Source organism: Vicugna pacos, chromosome 6 (genome assembly GCF_048564905.1).
Source record: "Vicugna pacos chromosome 6, VicPac4, whole genome shotgun sequence".
In the NCBI taxonomy this organism is placed as follows: Eukaryota; Metazoa; Chordata; class Mammalia; order Artiodactyla; family Camelidae; genus Vicugna; species Vicugna pacos.
This window is the reverse complement of record NC_132992.1, coordinates 41,482,270-41,502,546: the sequence shown is the minus strand read 5'-3', so window position 1 is coordinate 41,502,546 and position 20,277 is coordinate 41,482,270. Positions and strand designations below refer to the sequence as shown.

At 41.8% G+C, this 20,277-nt stretch overlaps 1 long non-coding RNA gene across 1 annotated transcript in view; it reads left to right on the top strand.

The window, feature by feature from the left end:
* The first annotated feature begins 3,475 nt into the window (after positions 1-3,475).
* The window catches only part of LOC107033837 (uncharacterized), a 336,084-nt gene continuing 319,282 nt past the window's right edge, over positions 3,476-20,277 (top strand). Inside the window, exon 1 of the long non-coding RNA XR_012073510.1 lies at positions 3,476-3,689. This is a non-coding gene — a long non-coding RNA (uncharacterized lncRNA). The remainder of the gene's footprint in view (positions 3,690-20,277) is intronic.

The following is a 20,277-nucleotide window of genomic DNA, read 5'->3' as shown; positions in this document are numbered from 1 at the left end:
AATGATAAGACCCTTATCTGTCTTACAAGTAAGTTTAGGAGATAAAGAATCACCCTTAATTCCATCTAAAATATCAATTTCAGTAATGTAGATATACAAAGGAAAGCTGGTTTTAAACAGAAAAAAAATCCCAACCCCTCTGTTAAAGATATATATGAAATTCACTCACACTGCTCCTTCCACAACTTCTGTTATTTAAGATGATTAGGTTTTGATGAAACATGAGTTTGGGTCATGATTTCTGCACTTTCCTCCCCTTTTTTCTTTCTTTTTTTGGGGGTAATTAGGTTTATTTATTTACTTACTTGTTATTATTATTTATAATGAGGTACTGGGGATTGAACTCAGGACCTCGTGCATGCTAAGCCTGCACTCTACCACTGAGCTACACCCTCCCCAGCCTGATCTGACTTCCCCACTTTTCTTCTTGCAGTTTCTACCTGGAGAAATTATCCATTGGGAATTGATCTTTTTAATACAGATTTTTCTCTCTGAACTAAGCAGAAGACTGCTGACTGGTTTTCCTCCAGTGGGTTTTCTACATCAGCCAGGTTTCTAAAGTGGAGCCACCATGGACGGTGTCAGTGCCCCGAGGCAGCCACCACCCCCTCTCCCTGCACCCATTTCTCTCTACTCTGCTTTCTTGAGAGTGCTCACCACACTCTGAAATTATTTGTTTTTTGTCTGTCGGGGCCCCTAGAGTGAATGGGAGTGTTTAAAGCTGTTTGACAGCTTCAGTTGCCTTGAGGATTAAGTCCAATCTCTTCCTCACAGCACAACCTGCAGCCCTGTCTATTTCTCTAGCTTCTCGTCCAGCCCCTTGGGACCACATTCTGGTCTCCCTTGAACTATATCTTTTTCTCTGGTTCTCTGTCACATGCTTTCCCCCTCTTCCAGAAAACTTCTTTCCCTAGTTGGTTCCTCTTCACCCTTGACCCACTGGCCTGTGTAAGAACATTTACTGTGTACTCTTTGGACTTCCTTCATCACTGGGTTATCTTGCTATATTATTATTGCCCATTTATTTATCCTTATTTCTCCACTAGATGTGAAGTTGGGGGCAGGGGCCTGCTCCCTCACTGGTGGCTCTTTAGAGCCTGGCATATAGATATTTGTTGAGCCAATGAATGAATGAAAGAAAGAAGGAAGGAAAGAAAGAAAAATTCCTGCAAGTGACTTAGAAATGATTCCACTTTTGATAACTGGAGGTACCATGATAAATTATGTCTTCTTTATCACAATTCTCTGCCAGAAAGCAGGATAAGGAAAAGGCCACAAATCCTGGATCTGGAGAAATCATTGCCCCCCAAACTAGATCTGTAGTAACCTACAGGTGATGTGGGAGCCGGGTTGGTGATCAGGACACTTGCATTGATGTCCTCATTCTGCCACATGTCAGGATTTCTAAAGCACTGAAGGGCAGATTCCAAAATACTCTCAGGGTCAGGAAAAAAAATGCAACCAATTCCTTTTGGGTCTAAAGGTTTTGTGATTTATTAGTACCACCAGTTAGGCAGACCCAATTATTCTGAGCTGAGATGAGGGGTAGGACAGTTTATGGGCCTCCTACTCTAGTCCATCTGAGGAAAGGGAGAGAATGTTCATCAAAGGGTCAGCTGGGTGCTGAGGTTGTCTTGGTTTCTGTTACTGGAAGATGGTACAGCCAAGGCTCGGATGGCATGACTGGAATGATAACTGAGAAAATATTTGAGACTCAGCTCAGTCAATGAGCATGTGTGTCATCAGGTTGTGTTCCTCAGATGGGCCCGTATAAATGATTCATTTGGTAACTAATTTGACAAAGACAGAATGAGTGGGAAATTTAGTTGGCAAGAATTATACCAGAAAAGATTCTCAGTGAGAGGATTTCAGAGGTCTTAAATGGTTTGTGTTGAAGGGTCTCGAGCCTCCCCACCACAGCTCTTACAGGCCTGTAGACCACAAAGGGCTTTCAGAGACAACCCCCCCCCCATGCTTTCCATGCACTAGACACTGTGGAGCTGGAGCTGGGAGGAGTCATGAGTTCCTGTATGTGGTGGTCCTCGAGGCCCTCACACTTTAAATGTTGGGGCTACTCTGGGCTGTGTCTGTTGCTGAGAGACCACAGGACTATGGTCAGCTTTGTTTTAAAGACTTGATTTGGAATAATATGGGAAAACTTCCCCTTGGTGTCCACGATGAGGGAAAGTTGTTGGGAAAAACTGTCAGAAGAATTCTTCTGGACTGTTGGTCACAGTGGCATAGGAGGACTTCTTATAGCCTAGTCTCTAAGAAATGGGACTGGACAAACCCAAGAACTTCTGGACACTGTCTGAAATGAAAGCTGTGGAAAGATTAAGGCAGAAAGGCTTCTTTAGCTTGGCCTTCATTCTTCCTTCTAGTCAAGATATGGACAGATAGAGAGCCTTGATTTATATCAGGAAATAGGGAATGTTGGAGATGATGGATTTTAGTTCATGGATTTTTTTGTTTTTTTCCTATACAGGGAGGGACCTAATTACCTCAAGTAAATGAAAAAAATTGCCAAATTCCCAGGGGTCACCTAAACTGGGTTAATTGCTCTTATGAGGTTAATTTTGACTTCTAGAGCCTTTGAATTGCCGGAGGCAGTAGTTTTAGATGTGGAGCCATCAGCTTTCCTTGGAGAACTGCCTTTTCGCTGGGAGGGCCTCTGCAGTTAGGGCAGTAGGTCCCACTGAAGGTTTGTGTGAATGACAAAAAAGAGGAAAACTGCAGTGAGGTTACTCCCTAGGCATTTTAAAACCCAGTTAAATATTAGTAAAGACCCCCAAGTACCTGTTACAATGACAAACTGTGTTCCTGGCAAACTGAAGTCTGAACCCGTATGGGAGACTGTGCAGGGAGACCTTATTCCCTGGTCATAGGTAGTTTTCCTATAAAAGTGGGATCACCCGCTGGATTCAGACCTGGGGTCCCAGGAGGTCAGGGCCTTCATTCTGGGCCTTATCTTGTTCACGGATGTGATAATGACCTGGAGTTCTTGGGTCCTGCAGCTCACTCAGGGGTTGTCCACTGCTCAGGGGTCCACGGTGTGGCCGGTGTTGTGGCCAGAGTCTGCCCTGGCTATTGAACGCGGGGGCCTCCTTTTTGTTCTGTCGAGGTTCCTGTCCTCTCCCTGAGGCCCGAAATCCGCTTGCTGGTTCCAGAGACCTTTCGGTCCTGCCCGTGGTCTGTGCTGCTCCCGGCGCCAGTAGGTGGGCGGGTCGCGCCCCCTCCCAATGCTGAGTCGCGCGCCGAGCTCCTGCTGGGCAGGCTGACAGGTCGCACCCTGCTCCTCCTACATCCCAACCCGCCCCCCCGCCCCCACCTCCTTACCCCACCCCCACTCACCCCACCCCCACTCACCCCACCCCTCCCCCTCCCCACGCTGCGCCTGGCGCCGCGCTCGTGCGCCGCAGGCAGGAGGGTCGCGCCCCGCCCTCCGCCCTCTCCCACCTCCCCCCGCTGCGTCCTGGCGCCGCGCTCGCGCACAGTAGGCGGGTGGGTCCCGTCGCCTCCCAATGTGTTCTGACGCGAGTTGAGCAACTCGTATGATACATTTATGTGTGAACCTACATTCAAAACCTCTTTGGTCATGGACATGAGGAAAAGCTGAAAAGGGTACAGCTTTTCAGGAACTGAAAAACAAGTTGTGGTAAAGCAGGTGAGGCCCCGGCGCCCCCAGATCTGTGAGTATTAAGTTTCTCTTTCCGGCCTTCTCCACCCTCTTGCCTTTTGCCCAGGCAGAATGGTTTGCAGCTGTGGTGTCAGTTGGGGCAGGTGAGGCTAACAAGGAGCCGCTTTTGAAGCTCTGTGTTTGCACACTCTGAGACTGGGGGCGCAGCCTGGGTCCTCTTGACTGAAAGCTGACCTGGTCCCGGGGGCAGCCTCCAGGTCTGGGGAGGCCTGCTGCCGTCTGCTGCTCCCTGGTGGACTGTTCTCGCACAGGCACTCCAGGCCGACTAAGAGGACGGGATGAGTTGGGGAGTAAGGGGCCTCGGTGTGAAGGCAAGTTTCGTTACTTAGGTTCACGTGGAGGGAAAAACTCACAAGATACATAGGAACCCTCTGGAAAAATCTATTCATTGCAGCCCTTCACCTGAAGCTTCTGTTCTGCTGTAGTATCCCGACATGATTGTCCCCATCCCTTGTGGCCTTGCTTCAAGATCCCATCTCAGACTATTCTCCTCAGTAATAAACATCGTGTCAATTCTTTGTTGAAGTCAGGTCTATCCTGTTTCTCAGACCTGTTAATTTAGAAGCTTGCTTTAAAGAGTAATGGGAGGAGGGTATAGCACAGTGGTAGAGTGAGTGCTTAGCATGCATGAGGTCCTGGGTTCAACTCCCCAGGGCCTCCATTAACAACCAATTAAAGAGATAACAAAATGAGGCATGGCTTGTTCTTAGTAAATCCAGGCTGGGTCCCAGCAATTACTGCATCTTTTTGTATAAGAGGGCTTAGAATTCTGGTTAACACTGTGGATTCTGGGGTCAGAATTCCCTGGGTTCATATCCCAGCTCCATTATTGAGAGTGAGAGTAATGCCTCCTGCATGTTGTGAGGATGCGATGAGATGACGTATGGGAAGCACTTTGTACAGTGCCTGTCACTTAACCATATGGATGTCAGCGGCTTTGATGTTTTTAAATTCTCACAGTTCATGAAATAATTTGTTCTAGACTTTAGCTGGAGGAGTCACCAAATCCTGTAGTTTGTGGATTGCATTCTTCATGATTTCTCAAGTGCTGATATTCTGTGGGAAACAGCAGACACAGCCTCAGCCCAGTGGGGTCATGGCAGGTGGTTGGGGGAAGGCAGTCTCTCCTGGTCACTGAGAAGCCAGGAGTTGAAGTGCAGGTGCTTTTGGCAGATCACAGGTGTCCACATAAAAGTGCAACCTGCTCTGCTTCCAACCTGTCTAAACTCTACACCTACACAGTATAAAACAAAAACGTAAACAACACACTTTGCACCCTGTGATAAATCAGAAGTGACAGTCACCCTGACTGTTTGGTCCCCTAGATAATGAGACTGACTATTTCCCATAATCCTGGGCTCCCAAACAAAAACAGTTTTACCCCCAATTTTTGCTGCGTTGTTGGCTGGTGAGAGTCAAGAGTTTTTGTGAGTCTAGTAGTTATGTGAGCTAGTGGCTGCTTGCCATCATGAACTGACTAATGTGAATTTTGTAGCCTTTGTAATATTGCGTATTTTTCCCTTTAAGTCCTTGTTTTGTTTTTTATTTGGTGAGCGCTTCCTTCTGAAGTTTGACTCCTTTGCTGTCTTTGAGGGTGAATTCTTTGTTCCTTTTCTGTATTCTTCTTCCTCTGAGCATTCCTTTGACACCTGCCATGCCTGGATTGTGCTAAAATGCAAAAGCTCAAAGATGTCCTGTCTAGACCTCTTTGTTACTGGGTTACTGTAAGAAAATTGATTTTGAAATATGTTTAGACTTAGGAGAGGTGACAGAAATAGTATAGTGAGTTCCCATATACCCTTTATTCAGCGTGTCCTAATGATAACGTCTTACATAAACAATAGTACATTTTCAAACCAGGAAATGAACATTGCTATTAACTCAATTACAGCCTTTATTCAGATTTCATCACTTGTTATATGCACTTTGTTTTTTGGGGGTATATAATTCTATGAAATATCACATATGTAGATCTGTGTAAACACTGACACATCCAAGTTACAAAACTATTTCATTGCCACAAAGAAACTGTGATGTTACTGCTTCATAGTCAATCACATTCTCCTCCTAACCTAATGCCTGACAGCTACTGATCTGTTCTTTACAACTTTGTCATTTCAAGACTGTTATGTAAATGGAATCATACAGTATGTAAACTTTGGGATTTTTTTTTCCCGCTGAGCGTAATGCATTTGTGATCCAGTCAAGTTGTTCTGTGTATCAATATGTCCTTTTTTGTCGCGGAGGAATTTTCCACTAGTGTCATATACCCTACTGCAGTTTGCCTATCCATTTGCCTGTTGAGAGATATGTGGGTCGTTTCCAGTTTTTTGCTATTACAAATAGAGCTGCTATGGATATTTGTGTACAGTTTTTTTGTGTGTGTGTGAATGTAAGTTTTATTTTTCTAGGTTTGGGTGACAATTTAATGTTATAAATTGTGTTATATTTTTGCAGTTGTATTTGTAAAATTGTTGGTGTTAATTAGTGCTTCTTGAATTGTCCTGGGTGAATGAGAAAAGAACAGAAGTAACTTAATATATAAGCAATCTATTTGGGCCAAGTGAAGTCAAATGATATCATGGCATTTCGTGCTATTGGTTATTGACAGCACTTCAAAGATATGCAAGTGGTAAGAGAGCTGAGCTGTCACAAAACACATGGTGGCTCAGACACGCCAAACTCAAAAGTGTTTGTGTAGAAGCATCAATATAATTGCCATGTTGTGACGAGTGATTTTGTTCCAGCAGAAAAACATCATCCATCTCATTGTATTAAAACAATTGTTCATGTGGATTTTTATTAGTTTTATAGTTTTGTTTTTATTTCATTTATAAATTTGTTTTAGTTTTATGACTGTGGACCAGCATATGAACACCATGACTACTCAGTAAAACCGCTATAGTAGATGTGATTTAGCAGTGTTGGCTGTGCTAAGTAAAGTCAAAGAAATACAGAGATACACTTTAAAAAAAATACAAGGATGGGGATTTGTACCGTGTTTTATATTTGTATATATTATTTGTATATGGGATCTCACAGAAGTTAAAAAAAAAAAAGTGGCTTATGCAAATGTATAAGGTCTACTCTCTTTCATAAGTGTCTGAGCTAGTAAGTTGTCCAGTAGTATAGTGTCATCCTGAGACCCAGGTTCCTACTAGTTTACACTCTGCCTTCTCTTAAATTGGTGCTTCTCAAAATTAAATGTGAATATGAATCATCTGGAGATCTTATTTAACTGCAGAATCAGCTTCAGTAGATCTGGTTGATATTGGAAAATGGGGTGTGAGAGGCTGGCCTTGTCCCAGGTCTTGGATATGTCTCTGGGATGTGCCCCGCCAAGTGAGGGTCCTTGGCTTCGTGCAGAGAAGAATTCAAGAGTGAACCATAGGTGAGTAAAAGTAGATTTATTCAGAGAGATGCACACTCCGCAGACTGAGTGTAGGCCATCTCAGAAGGCCAGGGAGGCCATGAGGCATCAGGGTGGGTGTTTAGTTTAAAGCAAAAGTAGATACACACACCGTAAGTTGACACACGCTCCGTAGACAGAGTGCAGTCCATCTTACTTGGAAGGGAAAGTGGCCACGAGGTGCGGGGTTGTTAGTTTTTATGGGCTGAGTTATTTCACTTGCTAGCAAGTGGGAGGATTATTCCAGCTACTTTGGGGAAGGGGCAGGGATTCCCAGGAACTGGGCCACCACCCACTTTCTGACCTTTTATGGCCAGTCTTGGAACTGTCATGGCTCCCACGGGAGTGCCATTTAGCATGCTAATATATTACAGCGAGTGTATAATGAAGTGCAAGTTCCACTGGAGATTAAATCTCTTGCCATCTTGGGCCTCAAGGTCTCCTGGGAGTTGAATTTTCTGCCATGTTGGTGCTAATTGGTGTGTTGTTCCTTTAGCGGCTGTGCCCTGCCCCTTCCTTCCTGTCTCACAGTGGGGGCCGAGCTTCTGCACTTCCACACACTCCCAGGTGATGCTGACGCTGCTGGTGCACAGACCGCGGGTGAGCATGGAGGTCCAGGGGTGTTGCCTTCACTCATATGGCCGAAGCTGTTTGTCACCGGTTCTTTGGGTTTCCAGCCTGTGGGAAGGAGGACAGAAGCAGCAAATTTCCTTATGATCACATGGACCAGAGGTGGTAGACCTTTCCTCCACCTCTTCTCACCGGCCAGAACGTGATCGTGTGACCACACTCATCTGCAAAGGAGGCTGGGAAATGTAGGCTCTAGGTAAAATGTAAGGAATTCAATTAACTAAAAGGAAGATGGGGAGAACAAACATAAGGGAGTTGTAGGCAGTCTCTGCCACAATGTTTAAAGAGAATTTAAGCCAAGACAGGCTCTGTGAGAATTTTTTTCCTTCTACATTGCTGGTACTCGAGAAACACTAATCTGAAGTATAATCTAAAGTATATACTTCCTTAGCATTCACGCAAGACTTTTCATAATCTGTCCTTTGCCTGTGTTTCCAGTGTCCTCTCTCCCCATGAACACACCTTTTGTGCCATTTCTTTTGAATGATTTGTTTTACCTGAACAAACATGTCCTCATACCCCCGTGTCTTCGCACATGGTGTTCCCTTTGTCCGTTCCCGTCAGTCCTTTGCACCCTAATTCGGGGTGGTTGGCAAAGCCATATTCCTGGGCAATAGAGTGCACCCTGCAGCACAGGCAGGGGTTTTGCAAATTTGTGTATGTGTGTGTGTGAGACCCCCCCTCCGACTCTGTCCACCATAATAGAGAGTGAATAGATAGATAAGCACAGATGATGACTTCTCTGGAACGTCTCAAACTTTCTATTTTACTGATGGGAGCCATGAGTTCACCTTCATGCTGGAAAGACACGGCTCCAGGTTGTAGACCCTGTCTGTCTCCCACCCCTACCGCAAGGCTTACAAAATTACAGTAAGGTTTTGCTATATAGAGATTCTAGGACAAACCTAGAAGCAGAGTGTCCTGGATTCTATTTGGAGATGTTATTGACTCATTGGGAAGCCTTCAGATACTCAATTTAATTAACTCCCTTGTAGAATACTAGTTTATTTCTTTAACTGAGGCTGGAATATGTAACAGGCTAAGGTTTTCCTTTCTTTGAGAGTATCTTCCAGTTGCTACAGATCATCAAAATTGAGGATATATGTGTGTGTGCTTGTGTTAGAAGAAATATAAAATTCCTTTCAATTAAAAAATTTTTGTTTTGCTTTTTAAAGAAGGTATTAGAGAGTGAGCACAGCTCATACATGCTAACTCTGTGCTCTGCCATTTAGCTAAACCCACCCCTCTCAATTTTTTTTTTTTTGGTTTATCTTTCTAGTTAGAATTCCCAAGAAAATTTTCCTGGATGGAATTAGACTTCCAGTGATAGTTCCTTTAGAAAACAACAAATCAACGACAAAAACTACCCATAAGATTTAAGGAACTCACTGCATTTTCCATTCTTTTTAATTCTGTTTTTTATATGTTTTTATCCTTGTTCCATCAGGAGCTCATCATTGCTGTTTTTTTTTTGGTGGTAATATAATTGTTGTTTTATCCACTTTTTCTGTCTAATTGCCTTATTGATTCATTTACTTAGTAGCCCTAGTGGCTGAATTAAAAATAGTTACACGAATGAAAATGTAATGTCCTAAAAATCCACTACTTCTTCACACAAGGCCCAACTTTCAGAGAAATGAGGACTTTTGACTCCTCTCATTCTCTGTGCTGGTTAGTTAACCCTGGGAGTGACTCCATTAGTCAGTGACAGCTGTCGGCTGTGTCTGACAGAGGCTTAATCCCTGGCAGCTTTTTCTTGTTTTTGCAGTTGAATTCTTCTGTTCTTTCCCAAGAATGCAGGCTTCCCCCCTCGGATTGTCTGCATCAATGAGAGAAGCATTGTCGCGACAAAAGAGATGTAGGTGTGAAAGAGGAACTTTCACTGTGCTTTAATTTAGTCAACTGGTCAATATTTATTTAGCACAACTATGACATAGCAAGACTGTAGCCCCTGGCAGCCAGAGGCTTCTGGTTTCAAGGAAGATGAAAATAATGAAAAGATGAAAAATAATGTTCAAACTGGGCTACAGGAAATTCTTTTGCTACCCGGTCCTTATTCTAGCACAGTATTTGTCCCGTTGCATCCCATGGCTTCAGATTGCCCTTCTGGCATCTTTGAGTGGAGTTGTACATCACAGCGAGGACTGCCTGGTGGTGGCGCTGGACCAGCAGTGTTCCCTGGTCTTGTGGAGAATGATGGATAAGAAAGACAGTGGAGAAGCTTTCCTATACATCCTTTCTGGGGACAGTGCAAGGGAAAGAATATGGGTTTCAGTCAAGCCTGGCTCTGTTGTATAACCTAAGGATAAGGTTTTGGCCACTCTGGGCCTCAGTTTCTCATCTGTAAAATGGGGATAATACTTGCCTCATAAGATGGATGTCATGATTACCTGGGGGAAAAAAATGGTTGCAGATGCTTACAGCAGTGTCAGGCATGAAGTAGGTGCTGGCTTGCTTCTCCTTGCTCCTCTTTGTGAACCTCCAGTGGGACCAAGCACATTCATAACAGTGTGTTTCTCTCTGGAAAAGGGCTATATTAGTTGTTAAGCTGCTCCAGTGACCCAGTCAATAGATTAAGAATTATGGTCCCCAGAGTCAATCAACTTATTGTTATTAGATTGACTTAGCCCTACTAGTTTCTGGAGTTGTCATTTTGCCTTTAGTTTTCTTCCTCCCGTCTTTTGCAGATGTGGGCACTAGATGGCGCCATTTTACCAACTATCAATGATTTTCACAAATGGCATAACCAGTTTTTTTGACTTGTCCAGTGCTGAAAAAAAAAGACAGTTCTTACTGCCTGCATCAGCATAACCATACATTCCTGCATATCAAATAAATCTCTACAATTCTCTGTTTCTTTCATTTCTACTAAGTGGTGTTTAATCCTTAGACATCACCCACTAGTTCACATATCTGATTCGGTTCCATGGTTTACGAGAGCAAGAAAACTTGGAGTAGATGAAAAGGAAAACCACACGTTTGATTGGCATGGGGAAATGAAACGTATGAGGAGAGGTCAAATAAACCTGGATTACTTGGTGTTTAAAGGCTGGATGGGCGATGTCCTCGTAGGCTCTAACAGTGAAGGGGGCCTAGGGAAGACGGTAAGCAGCTGTCATTCTCTTCCACAAGAGGAATAGAACAAGGAGCTTAATGGCCACAGGAGAGAGATAAGTGAGTCCCAAGGAAGAGTTTTTGGAGCCAATAGTATGTAATACCAGAATGATGAAAATTGTCAAAATTTTCTTTAATAATATTAAAAATAAATTAGGCAAGGTCTCAATATGTCCAGATAGGATTATTTGTGGTCCTACTAGAAGATGGAGGAATGTTCTCTCCCTTATTGTGATGCTTATTTGAAGCCTGACACGATACAGGCATAGGATGATGCTGATTGCAGCCCATCAGCACAGGCTCGGACTCCATATGACTTAATAGGACTAGCAGGGATTTCAGAAGTGTCCCATTAGTGTGCATTGTATTTTGTGCTATATAAATATTAGAGATCTGTATTGTCACTAGCATCTTTTCTTGGTTTCTGAAATACTTAAGTAAGGGGTGTGTAAGAGGGAGGACAGTGACCATAGGAGGAGAATAAGGTGTCTTCCTTGACACTTATTTTTTTTAATCTCTCATTTGTTACTTATCATGTGATCGCTCAGCCTGTGGTTTTGTTTGGTTTATTTGCTTTTCCTGATTTATACCTCTACTATCTGGTGGATCAGTCTGAGGATGCGCCCATACCATTCCATATTTATGATTACACGCCACGTCCACAGGAGGGCGCCAGACTTTTTTTTTTTTTTTTTAACTTTCTCCACAGACTTGCCCAGTAGTCCCTTCTAGAGAGTTCACCTTGGATGGCTCTCATGTCTTCCTCTCCTGTCCCACAAAACCTGAAGTCCTCCCTCCAGGGTCCCAGATTCATCCTGGAGAAATGGCCCTTGACTTTTCAGGTCCTTCAGATTCCTCAGAGCAAATAATATATAAGATAATTAAACTCTCCTGATAATGACTGCCCCTTATTACTTAACTTAGCTGTATTATGCTAACAATACTTTATCTTTCCAAAGATTATTTAGCAGAAAGGGGTCAGGTGGAGATATAAAGAAAGAGAGTGTGGTGATGGAAGACTGGGACGAGATAAAGAAAGTCCAGTCCAGCTGTTTTTTTTACCTTGCTGATTATAAATGTAATTACACGTTTATTGTAGAAAATTTTCAAAAAACACAGGCTAGTAGGAAAAAATAAAAACTGTTCTCTACTCTACCACTTATAGATAACTAAAATTAATATTTTGAAATATTTCCTTCTGTATAACTACAGGAATTTGAGCCAACTATTTGTAGATGTAAGATCATTGAAGGGCTGAAAAGTGAATTGGAAAGCAGAAATGATAAGTTACGTGCATGTGGATCAGTGGTGAAGGAAATGTGTTCTCAGAGAGAAAAGTGAGATGGGGATTCAGAAAGAAAAGGAAAGACTCTTGACCTCAGACAGCAACAGAGACAGCAAGAGAGGCCCCTAGGTTTCATGTGCTTCTCCTGTTCTCAGTTTCCAGAATTAGGCCGATTGAACCAAGAGCCTGTCTTGGATCCTATGAGAAGTCATTCAGCAGCCTTTCAATAGCCCCCAAAGTGGGTTCTCATTACTTGAAATCAAGAGCTCTGACTACCCCTGGGTTCCACAGTCAGCCACCCTGGGACCTGGCATCAGAAAGGAGCAAAAAGGAATTACAAAAACAACCAGGAAATGGAAATAAATACATACCTATCAATAATTGCTTTAAATGTAAATGGACTAAACGCCTCAGTTAGAAGACATAGAGTGGTTGAATGGGTAATAAAGCAAGACCCATATACATGCTGCCTGTAAGAGACTCACTTCAGATCTAAAGACACACAGATTGAAAGTGAGAGGATAGAAAAAGGTATTCCATCTAAGTGGACAAAAAGAAAGCTAGGGTAGCAACATTTATATCAGACAAAATTGACTTTAAAACAAAAGCTGTAACAAGAGACAAGGATAATGATCAAGGGCTAAATCCAACAAGAAGAAATAACACTTGCACCCAATGCACCCAACATAAGAGCACATAAATACATAAAGCAAATATTAATAAACATAGAGAAACTGACAATAACACAATAAAAATAGGGGACTTTAACACCCCTCTTATTTCAATGGACAGATCATTTAGACAGAAAATCAGTAAGGAAATGCTGGCCTTAAATGACACATTAGACCAGATGGTCTCCCCCCCCCATCTCTCTCTCTCTCTCTCCATCCAATATATATATCTGTATATATAGTCCATCCAACAGCAGCAGAATGCACATTCTTTTCAAGTGCACATGGAACATTCTCCAGGATATATCACATGCTAGGTCACAAAACAAGTCTCAATGAATTTAAGAAGATTAAAATCCTATCAAGCATCTTTTCTGATCACAACAGCATGAGACTAGAAATGAACGATGAGGAAAAAACTTCAAAAAACATAAACATATGGAAGCTAAACAATATGCTACTAAATAACCAATGAGTCACTGAAGAAATCAAAGAGGGAATTAAAAAATACCAGGAGACAAATGAAAATGGAAACAATGATCCAAAATCTATGGGACACAGCAAAAGCAGTTCTAAGAGGGAAGTTTATAGTGATAGAAGCCTACTTCAGGAAATAAGAAAAAGTCTCAAATAAACAATCTAACTTTACACCTGAAGGAACTAGAAAAAGAAAAACAAACAAAACCCCAAATTAGTAGAAGGAAAGAAGTCATAAATATCAGAGCATAAATAAATGAAATAGAGACTATAAAAATAATAGAAAAGATCAACAAATAAGAGATTACTATGAATGATTATATGCCAATAAAATGGACAACCTAGAAGAAATAGATAAATTCCTAGAACTGTACAATCTCTGACTCAGGGAGAAATAGAAAATATGAACAGGTCAGTTATCAGTAATAAAACTGAATCAGTAATTTAAAACAACTCCCAAGAAACAAAAGTCCAGGACTAGACAACTTCACAGGTAAAGTCTACCAAATATTTAGTGAAGAGCTAACATCTATCCTTCTCAAACTATTTTAAAAAATTGAAGAGGAAGGAATGCTTCCAAATTAATTCTATGATATCCACATCACCTTGATACCAAAAGCAGATAAAGATACCACAAAAAAGAAAATTATAGGCCAATATCACTGATGAGCATAGATGTAAAAATTCTCAGCAGAGTATTAGCAAACCAAATCCAACAATACATTAAAAGGATCGTACACCATGATCAAGTGGGATTTATCCCAGGGATGCAACAATTTTTCAATGTTGGCAAATCAACCAATGTGACACACCATATTAACAAACTGAAGAATAAAAACCATATGATCATCTCAATAGATGCAGAAAAAGCTTTTGATAAAATTCAACATTCATTTATGATTAAAAACTCTCAACAAAGAGGGTCTAGAGGGAACATACTTCAACATAAGAAGGCTGTGTATGACAAATGTGAAGCTAACATCACACTCAGTGGTGAAAAGCTTAAAGTATTTCTTCTAAGATCAGGGAAACGACAGGGATTTCCACTCTTACCACTTTTATTCAACATTGTATTGCAAGCCTTAGCCACAGCAGTCAGACAGGAAAAGGAAATAAAAGCAATCCAAATTTGGAAAGGAAGAAGTAAAAGTGTCACTGTTTGCAGATGATATGATATTGTACATAGAAAATCCGAAAGAGGCTGCCAAATAGCAAAACAAAACAAAAAACTATTAGAACTAATAAAAGAATTCAGTGAAGTTAGAGGATATGAAATTAACATACAGAAACCTGTTGTGTTTCTGTACACTAACAATGAGCTATCAGAAAGGGAAATTAAGAAAACAATCCTGTTTACAATTGCATCAAAAAGAATAAAACACCAAAGAATAAATCTAATCAAGGAGATAAAAGCCCTATACTCGAAAAACTGTAAGAGGATGGTAAAAGAAATGGAAGAGGACACTAACAAATGGAAATACATACCATGCTCATGGACTTGAAGAATCAATATTGTTAAAATGACCATACTACTCAAAGCAACCTACAGATTCAATGCAATCCTGATCAAAATACTAAACAATTAATTCTGAAATTTCTATGGAAACACAAAAGACCCCCAAATAGCCAAAGCAATCTTAAAAAAGAAGAGCAAAGCTGGAGGTATCATGTGCCCTGATTTCAAACTATACTATAAAGCTACAATAATCAAAACAGTATGGTACTGGTACAAAAGTAGACACATAGATTGATGGAACAGAATAGAGAGCCTAGAAATAAACCCATGCTTATATAGTTAATTAACCTATGACAAAGGAGGCAAGACTATACAATAGGGAAAAAACAGCCTCTTCAATAAATAGTTATGGGATAAATGGAAAGTCATATGCAAAAGAATCAAACTGGACTAATTTCTGATACCATATACAGAAATCAACTCAAAATGGGTTAAAGACATGGGGCCTGAAACCATAAAACTCCTAGGAGAAAACATGCACTATGCTCTTTGACATCAGTCTTAGTAGCATTTTTTTGGATCTGTCTCCTTGGGCAAGGAAAACATAAGCAGAAAGAAACAAATGGGACTACATCAAACCAAGAAGCTTTTGCACAACAAAGGAAACTCAGCAAAATGAAAAGGCAGCCTACTGAATGGAAGAAGATATTTGCAGCTGTTATATCTAAGGGGTTAATATTCAAAATGTACAGAGAACTTGTACAACTCAGAATTGAAGAAATAATCAACACAATTAAAAAATGGGGAGAGGAGCTGAATAGATATTTTTATAAAGAAGATATACAGATAATCAACAGACACATGGAAAATGCTATAATCATCAGGGAAATGAAAATCAAAACCAGAGTGAGATATCATCTCACAGCTGTCAGAATGGCTATTATCAAAAAGGCAACAAATAACAAGTGTTGGTGAAGATGTGTAGAAGAGGGAACCCTTGTGCACTGTTGGTAGGAATGTAAATTGATGCAGCCACTATGGAAAACAGGGTACTATGGAGGGTACTCAAAAAATTGCAAAAGGACGACCATATGATCCAGCAATTCCATTTCTGAGTATTTTTCTGAAGAAAACAAAAACACTAATTTGAAAAGATATGTGCACCTCTGTGTTCACTGCAGCATCACTTACAATAGCAAAGATATGGAAGCATCCTGTGTCTATCAATAGATGACTGGATAAAGATGTGGTATACACACACACACACACACACAAAAACACACAATGGAGTATTACTCAGCCATAAAAAAGAAAGAAATCTTGCCATTTGTGACAATGGATAGACCTGGAAGGTATTATGCTAAGTGAAATAAATTGGACCAACAGAGACAAATACTGTATGATTTCACTTACACACATGAAATCTAAAAAACAAAACAACTGAACAAAAGTAGCAAAACAGAAACAGATTCATAGATACAGAGAACAGACAGGTGGTTGCCAGAGGGGTGGTGAGTTAGGGGGTTTGAGGAAAACAGGTGAGGAAGATTAAGAGGTACAAAATTTCAGTTATAAAACAAGTAAATCCTGGAGATGTAATGTACAGCACAGGGAATATAGTCAATAATATTGTGACAACTTTGTATCGTGACAGATAGTAACTAGATATATTGTGGTGATCACTTTGTAATGTATAAACATATTGAATCACTATGTTGTATACTCCATAGTATAAAAGTCAATTATACTTCAATAAAAATAAATTAATTGCAAAACCACTTAAAAATTGAAGTACAATAAAAAAGAATGCAAATTAAAAAAAAAACTGAAGTGTAACACATAAATGTAACACACGTAACACACGAAAGGCATGTAATCAGTGTGGAAATCAAGAAACAGAACATTCCTAGCACTCTAGAAAGTCTCATTGGGCCTCCCGCTCAGACCCCAAAAGCAATCACGATTGAGACTTTTTTTCCCGTAGATTTGTTTCATCTGTCTTAGAACTTTATATAAATGGAACCAGAGAGTATGTGCTCTTTTGTGTCTGGTGTATTTTGCTCAGCATAATATTTGCAGTATGTACTTGTGGGACATTTCTTCTCATTGATGTATACTATTCCGTGTGTGAATATACCACAATGTGTTTATCATAAAAGATCTCTGACTAAAATAGCCACACAAAATAATAGGTGTGTAATGATTATTTTCTATTGGTAATCGTGGAGAGTGCGTTTCATCCTCTCACTCACTGTGGTGTGCAGTGCTGATGTGCTGCCCAGATTCCCATGGAGTCCTTACTCGATTCACTGTGCTTCACTTCCAACAGCCAGTCCCCAGGACTCTTTTTTTTTTTGGAGGATGGCCCTCAGACCACTGGGACCCAGCGTCCACACATGCACAAAGAGCTGGAAGTGCCTGGAAATTTGTGTTCCTCTCGGGGTGGGGGGTCACCAGTGACTGACAGGCATGGGAGTATATAGCCCCTTGCCCTGGATTGGAACAATGCTGAGGCCTTGCGTACTCTGCAAAGTTCACCTGCAGAATTATGTTGAACCTGTCCTCGGTGGGACTTTGTCTGAGATGGCACCTGTGGTAGGCAACTTCCGAAGCGGTTGTCAGTGCTCCCGCCTCCTGGTGTTCTCCCTCTTGTGGGACCCCCTCTCCTTGAGTGTGGGATAGACAGAGTAACTTCTTTTTAACCAATGGAATATGGCAGAGGTGTTGGGATGTTACTTCCAAGACTGGGTTTCAAAAGTTGTGACTTCTGTCTAGCTTTCTCAGCTTGCATGCTTTGGTGAGGCAAGCTGCCTGGTTGGAGAGGCAGACGTGGCAAGGAGCTGAGAACAGACTTGGGCCAACAGCCAGCTAGAGACTGAGGCCCTCAGTCTATAACCCACATGGACCTATATGCTGCCAACATCCATTGAATGAGTGTGGAGGCAGATCCTTCCCAGACTGAACTCTCAGAAGAGACTGTGGACTCTGGGTCAGCACCTTGACTTCAGTCTTGTAACAGATCATGAAGCAGAGAACCCAGCGAAGTTGTCCTTGGACACCTGACCCATGGAAGCTATGAAATAATGATTGTGTGTTGTTTTTTGATGCCAACAGTCAGGATAATTTGTTATGCAGCAAGAGATAGACAATACAGTGCCTTGCTTAGTTTCCTCCCATTTCCTGTCTTATTCCCCCAATTCTCTTACCAGCTCTTCTACAGGGCTCTTTCTTAATAAATCACTTGCACATGAACCTTCCCTAAGACAGTTGGTTCTAGGCAGCAGATTCTAAGGATGGGATTCTAAGGTTGGAATATTCACCAGCAAGATGGCAACAAGGACGATCACTATGATAGGTGCTGTGGTGTGGCATATCAGAGCCTTGCAAATATAGATACTTTCACCTGTGATGCGTTGAGCTAGAAATATAGTTTGAAAAAGGTGTTCTGGTTTATGCACTATCTCTAGTATTTGAGAGATTTGAGGGAAATAATAATTCAAAGGACAGTGGAAAAGTTGGTTGATTTTGGGTGCTTACTGACACATTGAAGAGAGAAAATGACAGGCTCATTGTCGAAATAAAGTGTGATGTGAAAGTCTGCAGGCCTCCAATGCAGCAACCAGAGGGAGGACGATGCTTAAGCTAAAGCTCAGAGTCTGAATATAAGAGCAGCAGAACTTCAGAGAATACTTTATTAGTGGCTTCTTTCATGTGAAAGTTAAGATCCTGATCAGGAAGGTACAAGACCCTGAGACTTTGGATGGGGACATTTGGGTGCGCCAGAGACCTTTGGATTGCCCTGAACCCTCTAGGACTACAGAAATGGACCATTTTCTCTTGCTGGAGGATGGCGATACCTACCCCTTGTCTGAAGACTATGCGGAAGTTGGGACAGGAGCAAATGCTCTGCAAGACAGTACATGCTGTCCTCATAATCTGCCCTCACCTCCCTTCCTGGCCATTAGACTAGTAATTTTTGGTCTAATATTATGTCCCAACTGATGAAGTTCTGGTCCTGCTGAAGGAGAAAGGAGCTGAGCTGCAGGAACTGGCTGATAAATACTGGTATTTTAGACTGGGAATGGGTTTTAAGAGTGATGGCCTGGGAGTGTAGACTACAGAGTTGGATAAGGAAAGAGTTTGTTATAATGAATATACTCCCCTGTGATTCAGGATTTAATGCTCTGGCAAGAGCTCTTAGAGCCAAGTCTCAATATGCTGCTGGATGGCTCCTAGAAGCTTGGAAAGAATGATGGTGCACATTGGAGGAGGTAGAAAGGCCAGAACTGTCTTGGCGTAGTATCAAGCAAGGGATCAAAGTCTCAGAGCAGTGAGCATATGTGCTGGTTATCAGCTTATCATCTCTTAGCTCCAAATCCACTTTTTTTTTTTTTTTTTGCCTCGGAATTTTGGAGCTGGATTATGCAATCATTTCTCCTTTGCCATTTGGTGCAATACCGCACTTTAACAATAGAGGGCGCTGAGGGATACCGCGCAGCCTAGGGGAGGAAAGAGCTTTTCCTGGTTTTGGCATGCTGTTTTTCTTTTTCTTTTCCCTCTGATAGTGTGGCTGCAGAGGCCCATTGGCACTCACCGCCCTACAGGTTGCTGCGGTAATCCAGCAGGCTGCTTGCTGTGGACCAGCTCCAGTTCATGCAGTAAAGTTTACTGTTAAGGGTAGGAGGGTGGTTGGTAATCAGAATGGTTTGATCCACAGGGTTTTCCTGCAGAAGCCAAGTGATCATGGTGTAATTATGAATGAAAAGGATGGGCATTCTGCTAGAATAGTGCTACATTTGTATAGCAGAAAACAACAACAACAAACAAACTCCAGATCTGGTGGCCAACAACCTGATTTGAATTGCCACAATAGAGCGTCATGGCCATTTTCCAGACCTAAGCCAGTTCACAGACTCTGAGTTCCTTGATTGAAGGGCAGCTGGGTCCCCTTGGGAGGGACCTTATAATGTTGCTACAAGTATATACTGTAAATCTTCTCTCAAGCTTTCCCTAGTGGGACTGGTGGCCATTTATCAGTGTAAATGTGCCCTGTTCACTGAGGAAAAGACCTCTTGGGTATTATTAGATACTGGCTCTGTATTGATGCTAATTTCTGGGGAAGCAAAATGCTAGCAAGGCCCAGTAGTCAAAGTGGGGGCTTACAGTGGTCAGGTGACAAGCAGAAGCTTAACTAACTTATGGTGGCTTCAGTTAACACTTTCTGTGGTTATTTTCCCATTTCCTAAATGCAGTGTTGAAAGACACACAGTTGGTAACTGCCAGAATACCTGTACTGTCCTGTGACCCACAGGGTAAGGGTCATTTATGATGGGCGGGGCTAAATAAAAACTTCTGGAACATCCCCTCCCTACCAAGGCAGTAAACTAGAAGCAGTATGCGTAGGTGGCCCATAGATATCATTGCCTGCATCAGAGACTTAACATATGTGGCGTTGGTGATTCCGAACACGTTCCCATGTAAGTCACCTGTTCTCCCCACGTAGCATTTGGGTCAATTTTAGAAAGTGACTAAGCATAT